Genomic DNA, 10,692 nt, shown 5'->3' on the forward strand with positions numbered 1-10,692 from the left:
AATGGACGTTGGTCTTATTACTGTTTTGCTTGAGAGATGGCGTTCAGAGATACATTCCATCTTCTATTTGATGAGGCGACCATCATATTACAGGATGTTAGCATCCTTATCAGATTATCAGTTGATGGCGATCCAGTTATCGAAGTTGATCCCACGCTTACCATTCTGGAGTGGCAGGTTTTGTACTTGCGATTGCTAAAGTTTGAGCTCGACATCCAATTTTTCGATCATTCACGACTCAGGATAGAGTGTTTGGATGATCGTTATCGACATTTTCACATTGAGGATGATGCACCAGAGGAGATGGTGCAGCAGTATGTTAGGGGTCAGGTGCTGCGGTTGTTAGGTGATGTTCTGTTATCCGATACTTTATCGAAGAAGAAGTTGATATTTTTATCATTATTAGAAGATTTAGACATCGCTCGTAGACTCAGTTGGGGCAGTGTAGTACTAGCTTGTTTGTACAAAGTTATGTGTCGAAGTTCTTATGATGATCAGAGTGAGATTGGTGGTTATCTTGTATTATTACAGGTATGTGAATTAAAAATTTTTATTTTTAATATTTAATTATAATTCAGATTGGATATGTCATGTATGATTTTTTTAAAATTTATAGATTTGAGTATGGAAGCATATACCGACTATCAGTTTATTACGATGATAGTTGCTCGAGATGCCATCAGAGTAGTATGATCCTGATGTTCCATTCAGACTAGACGGACTATTGGATATAGGTATAAAAATATTATTTTTTTACTTAAAATTTAGTACTATTTTAAATCCGATAAAATTTATTTAACTAGATTGTGAAACAGATGGAACGTTGCATTCAACGTTCATCACGTATCGACGAGAGTAGCACGGGTTTATAGGTGCCAGTTACATACATTAGTTGATATAGACGGATAAATTTGATTTTTTTATAAATATTATTTTACAGTATTCATAATCTATTAAAATTTTAGCTTACTAGTTTTTTTTATTTTAACTCTATCAATTTTTGTGGGAGCCATATACAGATGAGATATTGGTTATATTATCATAGATGTATATAGTTGGACGTGATATATGGACTGTTAGGGTATCACTTATTTATTTTGATGTGGTGGAGTGACATCTTTTCGATTGTGTCATACAGCAGTTTAGCCAGATTCAGAACATCCTAGAGCAGTTTGATACCAGTCAGAGACTTTATCGTATTGATCGACGAGGGAGAACTCGTATTGATTGACGTATCAGACATACAGAGTAAATCGTCATTTGGGATACACGTCGAGATTACATAATTCATGGTGATTCCATTTTGAGAGGCCGTGTATATATCGAGGACTATATGGTTTGGTTTCTTAACATTACAGTGCGAGTTATTGAACAGCCTCGGTATGCAGTTTCAAGGTACGAAGGTGAGAGTTATGTTTTGCATTTTTTGATAAGACCACAAAAATTATATTTTATATCAATATCTTTATTTTTAATAATTAAAATTAAAAAATATTTTATGTACTTCTGTTATATTTTTGTTTTATTTTTTATAATATATTATTAATTTTATTTTTATTATGTAGATTGATTTTATGTCAGATTTTATGTTCGATGTTCGTCGTGCTTTATCTACGGCTGATGAGGACGAACGGATCCGCATACTGCGTGAGATGGAGAGAATAAGTTCGAAAATATTGATGATGATTGATGTTGATCTAGATAGCTGTGCGTCTTGGTATGGAGCAGCCGATGCGCCACATATGAGATGTACGCCGTCACCATATATTTCACATATGCCATCACCGCATATGCCGTAGATGTCATCACTTGATCCATAGATGGCAGGGCTTTCTTCTTCTTACACGTCCCAGATGACATCATCGAGTACCAGTTGGCTACATGAGTATAATACTTTCTTTTCAGAGCCATCCGTATATCCAAATGAGGGGATTGAGGGTGTCATTCAGTCCGCAGATGCTTCGACAGCACAGCAGACCATTCCTGAGGGGATTGAGGAGGTTATTCCTGAGCATGACCAGCAGACCTCCATTGATATGGGGGAGGAGCCATCACAGCAGATACATGAGCAGGAGTGGTTGTTGAGAACCTTCCTGAGAAGGTTCAAGCGATCACGGGCACCACGACGTTCTTGTGGGAATTAGTATTTTTTAGATTTATATTTAATAATTTTGAGTCTTTTATTGTATTATTTTTTTACACTTGATATTTTTTATTCTATTTTATATCATTAATTGTTGTTTTTATCAAAGATTATTTTAATTTCAAGGGATAGAATGTTATGCTCTGTGAACATGGATACACAGTCTCATGTGTCTCAGAAGATTAGGAGAGAAAAAGTTATGCTAAAAAAATTATAAAAATTATAATGTAAATGATAATAATATATCGAATAATTTAATTATATTTTTTGAAATATTAAAAAATAAGCTAAATTAGATAAGTCGGTAGGGTACGAATCGTTACGTATAGTGCGATATGGGTCGGTACAAGTTGGTAAGGCATCGGTACGATATGGTGCTTTTATCAACCGCTCGATGCGATGCGGTTTGGGTCGGTATAAGTAGGTACTGTACTGGTATTGATCGGTACAGGGATGATATGGATTGATTTTCTGATCGATATTGATCAGTACGAAAATGACATTGATCGGTACGATGCAGTTTGGATTAGTATATTTTCACTTGGTGCTTCGTGATTTTTTTCTTTCTTAAAGTATTTTTCGTGTAAAAGTTTGTTATTCTTATTCTCTTAGTTGTTTGATTTTTTTACATTTATTGGGTTGCTGTTTGCCATTGTATATTGTGCTTGTGAAATATTATTAATATCTTACCTAAGAGGGAAAGAAAGCACTCTTTTCCAACAAGTAATATCAGAGCTATAGTTGGTGCATATAAAGTATTTTATAAAATTCTTAAGTTAGTAACAGAGGTGAATACAAATAGATTGGTGAGCCTAAATGGTGATAATTGGAGATATGAAAGGGCAAGATGCTAGATTTATTTTATGGTAAGGAGATGCATGCTCCCTTGGAAGGTGATGATACCAAACCTAAAAATATGACCAATGAGAAGTAAAAATTTTTGAACCGATAATGTATTGGCTTTATTCGATAATGGTTGGATGACAATATTTACCATCATATAGAGAATAAAATATTGGCTATTATATTTTGGAAGAAGCTTAAAGATTTATATGAGAGGAAAATCACTAATAATAAGATTTTTGTTTAAAAAGCTTGTTAATATTATTATAATATTATATTATATTATATTATATTGATATATTATTATATTATAATATATTAATATATTATATTATTTTATTATTATATATTATATTAAAAATATTATATTACATTAAAATTTTATTTTAATATAATATAATATAATATGTATTTTATAATATGATTATATATTAATATAGTATAATATATTATATTAGTATATATTATTATATATAAAATCTTATATTATTATATTATTATAGTATTATACAAATATTATGATATATTTATATTGTTATATATTATTATAATAATATAATATATTATATTATATTAATATCTTATATTTTATAATAAAATATATATTATATTATTATTATATTTTAATATCTTATAATAAATTTTTATAATATTATAATATAATATTTTATTTTATTTTATAATACATTATATTAAAATATAGTATAGTAATTATATTATATTATAATATACTATATTAAAATATAATATAGTACATTATATTGTAATATCTAATATAAATATTATTATATATTATATTATATTATTATTATGATATATTATATTATATTTTATATATTATTATATTTTATATATTATTATATTTTATATATTATATTATATTATATTATATTATTATTATTATGATATATTATATTATTAAGTATATAGAATTTTTTATTTTGAATCTTTAAAAAATGCCATTCTAAATGGCAACTTTATTTTTTTTATTTTTATTTTTATGATGGTCACTACAGGTATGTTTTTTTTTTTTTTTTTTGCTATTTAATAGATGAAAATGCCAAAAGAAATGGGGAGAGCTATTTATTTGAATTAAAGTTAAAATTTTTATTTTTTAAAATTTAAAATTATAATTTTTTATTATTTTTTTTATTTTTTTATCTTTTTTAGGTATTTTTTTTTATTTGGGATATTTTATTAAAAAATTAATTTGAAATGGAGAAAATAATTTGAAATGGTGATTTTTTTTAATTCAAATTCAAATTTTTATTTTTTAAAAAATTTAAAATTATATTTTTTATTTTTTCTCTTTTTTTCTTTTTTATGGCATTTTTTATTTTTTTTGAGGTACTTTTTTTGGATATTTTATTAAAATATTAATTTCAAATGAGGAAAGTAATTTGAAATGGTGATTTTTTTGAATTCAAATTAAAATTTTTATTTTTTTATAATTTAAAATAATTATAATTTTTTCCATTTTTTATTATTTTTTCCTATTTTTATGATGTTTTTTTTTATTTTTTAGGTATTTTTTATTTTTTGGGATATTTTTTAAAAAATTAATTTGAAATGGGAAAAATAATTTGAAATGATATTTTTTATTTGAATTAAAATTAAAATTTTTATTTTTTTAAATTAAAATTATAATTTTAATTTTTTTCTATTTTTTTCTCATTTTTTTCTTTTTATTGTATTTTTTATTTTTTAAAATTTTTAAGGTATTTTTTTGGGATATTTTTTAAAAAAATTAATTTGAAAAGGAGATTGTAATTTGAAATGATGATTTTTATTTTAATTAAAATTAAAATTTTTATTTTCTTAAAATTTAGAATTATAAATTTTATTTTTTTCAATTATTTTTTTAAATTTTTTATGGTGTTTTTTTTTTTTTAGATCCATTTTTTTTGAGATATTTTTTAAAAAAATAATTTGAAATGGGGATACTAATTTGAAATGATGATTTTTATTTAAATTAAAATCAAAATTTTTATTTTTTAAAAATTTAAAATTATAATTTTTATTTTTTTATTTTTTTTAATTTTTTAGAAAGTAAATAATTAAAGTCGCCATTTGAAATAATGTTTTTGAAAATACCATTTCAAATGGCATATTCAAAGATACCATTTGAAATGGCGACTTTAATTTTTTTTTGATCGTCTACGTGAAAAAGGAGAATGATGATGTGGACACTATAAAATATCATTAAAATAATATTTTATAAATTTATATTAATTTTATAAATAAATTAAAAAATATATATTTTTAATTTTTTTTTTAAATTATTTAGGTAATGAACACCGTTGTTGGAAGTCTCAATCGGTGGGAGGTTCGAAGCGGCTGAACGTTGGCTTCCTCCCACTTTTTTCAAAATACCACGTGTCTAATAACTGGGTACATCAGTGCATGTCGGCGTATGCCACGTGGCATATGCAGGAGAGAGAGAGAGCGCAGGGATATAGATTTCTTTATGTAATTTGAGCATGTACTTTGTCGATTGAAATCTGAATTTGGGAAGTCGGTTCATCAAGGGGACCTTGAGTTTTAATTGTTATGGGTGCTGGAAAACAGACCTTTGCTTGTTTTATTTTGGGAATTTTTGTTCCATATTAACCACACGCAGATTCTGATAGGTAAATAACTGGAAAATGATGCAAAAAATGATTTAGAAACAAATAGAATTCCATCAGTATATGATCATTCACAAAACCTGAGGTTGCATCTGGAAACAAAGTTGTTCATGTAAGGGGCACAACATTCTTTCTTGTTTATAAGTTGTTTATGTGAAGGATACTGAAGCAAATCAACTTTCTTTTGATCCTTTTAAAATCTGTTATTAATTGCATCTGAGGCTGCGGGAATTCTTTGTGACTGCTTTTCGTAAACTTTTTTGGGCCATCTCAGGTCTCTTGAGTTCCCTTTGGAGCTTGGTTTTGGACTGTGTTAGTTACCCTCCTTTTTCTCGTTTTAGATTTCTTGTCTTTTATATTTCACATCACCATTACGCCAAAAAAGGAAAAATATTGCGAGTGTCATTTGGCCAAATACTTGGTAACCGTTTAGCACATGAAGCATCAATTTAGATGAGATAAGAACGCACTGCGGAACAAAGAATCACCTATGTCAGCTCTCAAATAAAACAATGCAATATTTTGAATTCTTAAATAAAACCAAGAAAAAAAATGTTGGGAAGAGGTGGACCATGACTCATCGCCGCTTATACCAGGAACTAAATGTCCAAGAAGATAAAGACTAGGATGATGGAGGTAGTCGCAAAATCCCTATATAAGGAGGTGAGTGCAAGTTCATGTACCCCACACCTGAGGCATTCTAGTTTTAGAGATAAAGCTCATTTATTTGAGATATTCTACATGGGGAACCAAAATATTGTTTCCATCGCTGCATTAATCCTTGGAGCCTTCGTAGCAATCCCAACAGGTAATCTCATAGCAATCCTTGCATTTCAACTATCCATCATAAGAGGAAAAAAGAAGAAGCTCTATATTATACTGAACAAATCCAGGATACACCATAGCAGCACTTATTTTGTTCCATCTTATGAGTAGGTACTTGGTAGGAGGCAAGTTATTTGAGCTACTCTTAAGTTTGGGATGCTTGGCTTGGTCAGTTACTAATGAGATTATATATTATATGAGCTTGCGCTTATACTTCTTTAAGCCGTTCGAGATTGGCTCCTCCATTAACAAGCTTAGATCAAGCCATTGCACTGGCCAATTGAGCAATCAGGAACATATATTCTGTTTTTTTTTAATTACTAGCTGTCAAGCCAACCGGCTTTGAAGGAAGAAGGAAATATTTCGGTGAGGTAGCATAGCTAATTGTGATACAACCTGATATAATCTAGATGGGTTTAAGATTTTGTTTGTGTTCCATACATGCAGAATTAAAAGCTTGACTTGTTTTGTTCCAGGGGCGCAATTGATTGGTGTTTGTTATGGAATGGGTGGAAACAACCTGCCTCGACCAAGAGATGTAGTGAATTTGTATAAGTCAAAGAACCTTAAGGCGATGAGGCTTTTTGAACCAAACCTAGATGTTTTCAGGCCCTCAAGGGTTCCAACATTCAACTCATGCCAGGGGTTCCCAACACTGATCTCAAATTATTAGCCTCTAGTAGTTCAGCAGCCAATCACTGGGTGCGAAAATATGTGAAGGCCTATTCCTCTGGTGTTTTCTTTAAATATATTGCAGTTGGCAACAAAGCAATCCCTAGAAATCAAGCTCGGTATGTGCTTGTTGCCATGAGAAACATCTATTTTGCTCTATCCTCGGTCGGCTTACAAAACCAAATCAAAGTCTCAACTACAGTTGCCACAGGACGTGAAATCCTTAAGCAGTATTCTCCTCCCTCATCTGGTAGATTCTCTTCTGCTGCAGCAACACATTTAAGAGCAATAATTTGACTTTTGGTTAACAATGGAGCCCCACTCTCTATAAATGTGTACCCCTACAGAAGTTAGGTTGGTGATCCGAACCATATTGGGCCTAACTATCCTTTTTTATTTCCTTAAGGATTGTGATACAAGATGGACGGTATAGCTACCAGAATCTCTTTGATGCAATAGTTGATGCAGTTTGCATCGCGTCGGAGAAGTTGGGAGGGCCTAATTTGACTGTCGTAGTATTGGAGAGTGGCCATCGGCTGGTTGTTTTGGAGCAACTAAGGAACATGCAAGAATATATAATCAGAATTTAATCAACCATGTTGGTCAAGGAACACCAAGGAGACTTTGGAAGTCCTTAGAGACTTACATATTTGAGATGTTTAATGAGAACCAATAGCCACATGGAGCAGAGCAAAATTTTGGGATGTTCTACCCAAATATGCAACCAGTCTACCCCATCAACTTCAATTAAAATATGATTGAGGATTGTAAATAAATAATAATATATGAAAATATAAGATTGGGAGCATGTAGTGTCTAGTTTTTCCTTCTTGACTATGTGTCCTTAGGAAAATCCATGCTGTGTGTCCTTACGAAAATCCATGCTATGATGAACGTCCTCCTACTTGTAATATTTCATAATAAATATATCATCATGCAACTTGGATTTTGAGATCATATATTATACTCAAATGTTGGATATTTGTGGTAGCTTGTTTTTTAATAAGATAATGCTGGTCCATGCCGCCTATATAAATACTCAAAAAAAACTCAAAATCAAAACTTTTCTCCATGAATGTGCTAATAAGAGAGATGCCAGCTTCGGGACCCAAGAATTGCTATGAATTTTATTCATATTAGATAAGGTCATCCATAATATCATATGCTCAATTGTCTAGTGCTTCTTCAATAATCCGCCTTGGCTCACTATCATGGTGCCAACTATAGGACCAGGTAATCTTACAAAAATCTTGTCCTCGTTGTATTAGGTTGTCCACAATTAATATCATAAGCTAATTGTCTAGTAGCTTCATGAATAATCTTTTTTCTCACTTGAGGTGCCATCTATAGGGCCCAAGCAACATAGTGGAAACCTTGTCTCCATCATATAACGAGCGAATAGGTTACTCTACTTTTCTACATTGCATTGATAGAGATAAATCGAAGTCGATTCTATTTTTAATATATATTATTAATTTAATATTTTATATCTATATCTATTATTAAGTAATCTTAAGTTTCGATTATCGTCACTTCCAATCTCAGCCTCCTTCTTGGGAATGGCCATTGGAGAAGTATTTTGGGTGCCCGACTATTCTAAACCTTAACAATAAGATTCATTAGCTATATCTTATGATAGTATTTAGTGATCCAAATGGGATCACCACGATAATATAAAATCACCATTGATCCAAATCCTATGGTGATCTAATCTTCTATGATCTAAAATCTCTATATTTAATAGATTATGATCCACTGATTAAAAATCTCTAGACATCTATAAGTAACCTATTTGATATGCCATATGAATCCAAGATCACTGGCCATATAATACTAAAACTACCTATGATCCATAAAAATATATTTATTAATCATATAAAATATGTTATAATAATTTATTAACATATTTATTAATATATTAATAATTAATATAGTTTACAAAAATAGATTTATTACTCCTATAAATTATTAATCATATAAAACTACATTAGTTATTATTATAGAATTAATATTTTTATTTATACTTATAATATATTATTTTTAATATGAATATTTATTTTGATTAAAAATTAGATAAATAAAAATAATATATTGAATACTTTTATTATAAAAATATAAAATATAACAAGATATTTCTACTTCAATTTTAAAATTATCATTGAATCGTAGTGTGGCAAATGATTAATAATATATTATAATATATATATATATATCCAAATGTTTGGAGTTCAAAAATCAAATCTGCTGGTCCTCCAGGGTTATCTGGCTTTGTTTAGGACTCTTAAACCTAATCTAATTAGGTTTAAACCCCGTTTTAACCCTTTAAAAGGCTTGTGGACGAACAGTAAAGGGTGTGGTTCGGATTTTTGCACCGTACGAAGCCTGTACGGAACTCAAGAGAAGAGAGAGGCGGAAGCGCTGAGAGAGAAAAGCAGGAGGCTCCTGGACAGCGATCGCCAGGCACTTCAGGGGTTCAGGGGGGTCTTCAAGAGAGAGAGAGCTTTTGTGAGGGAAACTTCAGGTGAGAGAGAATTGGGTGTACAAGGGTTGAGGGTGAGGTCTCCTTTTGTAAATTTTTTTTTCATAGTGAAGTTTGCATGCCCCGTGGAGGCGAGCCCTTTTGTGGCTGATCCACATATTTTGATTATTTTTTCTTTTATTTTGTTTCTTCTTTCTTCCTGCTGCATCGCGTGGTACTGAAAAGATCTTGGAGGTGTGTCCTGGCCAAACATCCACCCAACAAGTGGTATCAGAGTAAGTGGTATAAGGATACAGATTGCAGTGGTGGTAAGCAAGACTGAAGATGAAGAAGACAGAACAATCAAGATGGAGATCAACAAGTTTGATGGTAAGAGCAATTTCTCCTTATGGCAGGCAAGGGTGAAGGACGTGCTCATCCAACAGGGGTTGATCGATGCTCTCTTGTGCGATGAGAAGCCGACCACCATAGAGGTGCGGGATTGAAAACGGCTACAGATGCAGGCGGTGAGTACCATCCGCATGTACCTGATGGATGAGGTGGTGATCCATGTGCTGAGCGAGACTTCCCGATGGTGCTGTAGTCGAAGCTCGAGGAGTTGTACATAGTGAAGTCTCTCACCAACACTCTTTTCCTCTGGAGGTAGTTTTACCAACTGCGGATGACTGAGGGACAGAGCGTGCAGAAGCATCTAAGCCACTTCTAGAAGATCCTCACCGACCTTCTCAGCATTGGCGAGAACGTTGAGGAGAAGATCAGGGTGCTGGTTTTGCTGGCGTCGCTTCTCCCTTCGTACGAGTCCTTGGTGATTGCTCTTCTAGTAGGAAAGAGCACTATCAAGATGGATGAGATCACCGCAACGATACTCCAGAATGAGGTTCTCAGGAGGGAGAACCCAGCTTCGAGCTCAGGTGGCGGTAGCTCAGCTTTGGTGGCTTCTGGAAGAGCAGAAGGAGGTAGACGGAGCGACAGGAGATCGCAACGAGGGCGGTCTAAGTTCAGGAGGGACTTGAGCAAAACCAGGTGTTACCGATGTGAGGAGTTGGGGCATCTAGCCAGAGATTGCCTCAACTTAAAAATGGACGGTGGCTACTGTAGCGACG

General features: G+C 31.7%; 1 pseudogene; it reads left to right on the forward strand.

The window, feature by feature from the left end:
- Positions 1-6,319: 6,319 nt before the first annotated feature.
- LOC105042218 (glucan endo-1,3-beta-glucosidase-like) lies at positions 6,320-7,998 on the forward strand (annotated as a pseudogene).
- Positions 7,999-10,692: the final 2,694 nt, after the last annotated feature.

The sequence above is a fragment of the Elaeis guineensis genome, chromosome 3 (genome assembly GCF_000442705.2).
Source record: "Elaeis guineensis isolate ETL-2024a chromosome 3, EG11, whole genome shotgun sequence".
NCBI classification, from domain to species: Eukaryota; Viridiplantae; Streptophyta; class Magnoliopsida; order Arecales; family Arecaceae; genus Elaeis; species Elaeis guineensis.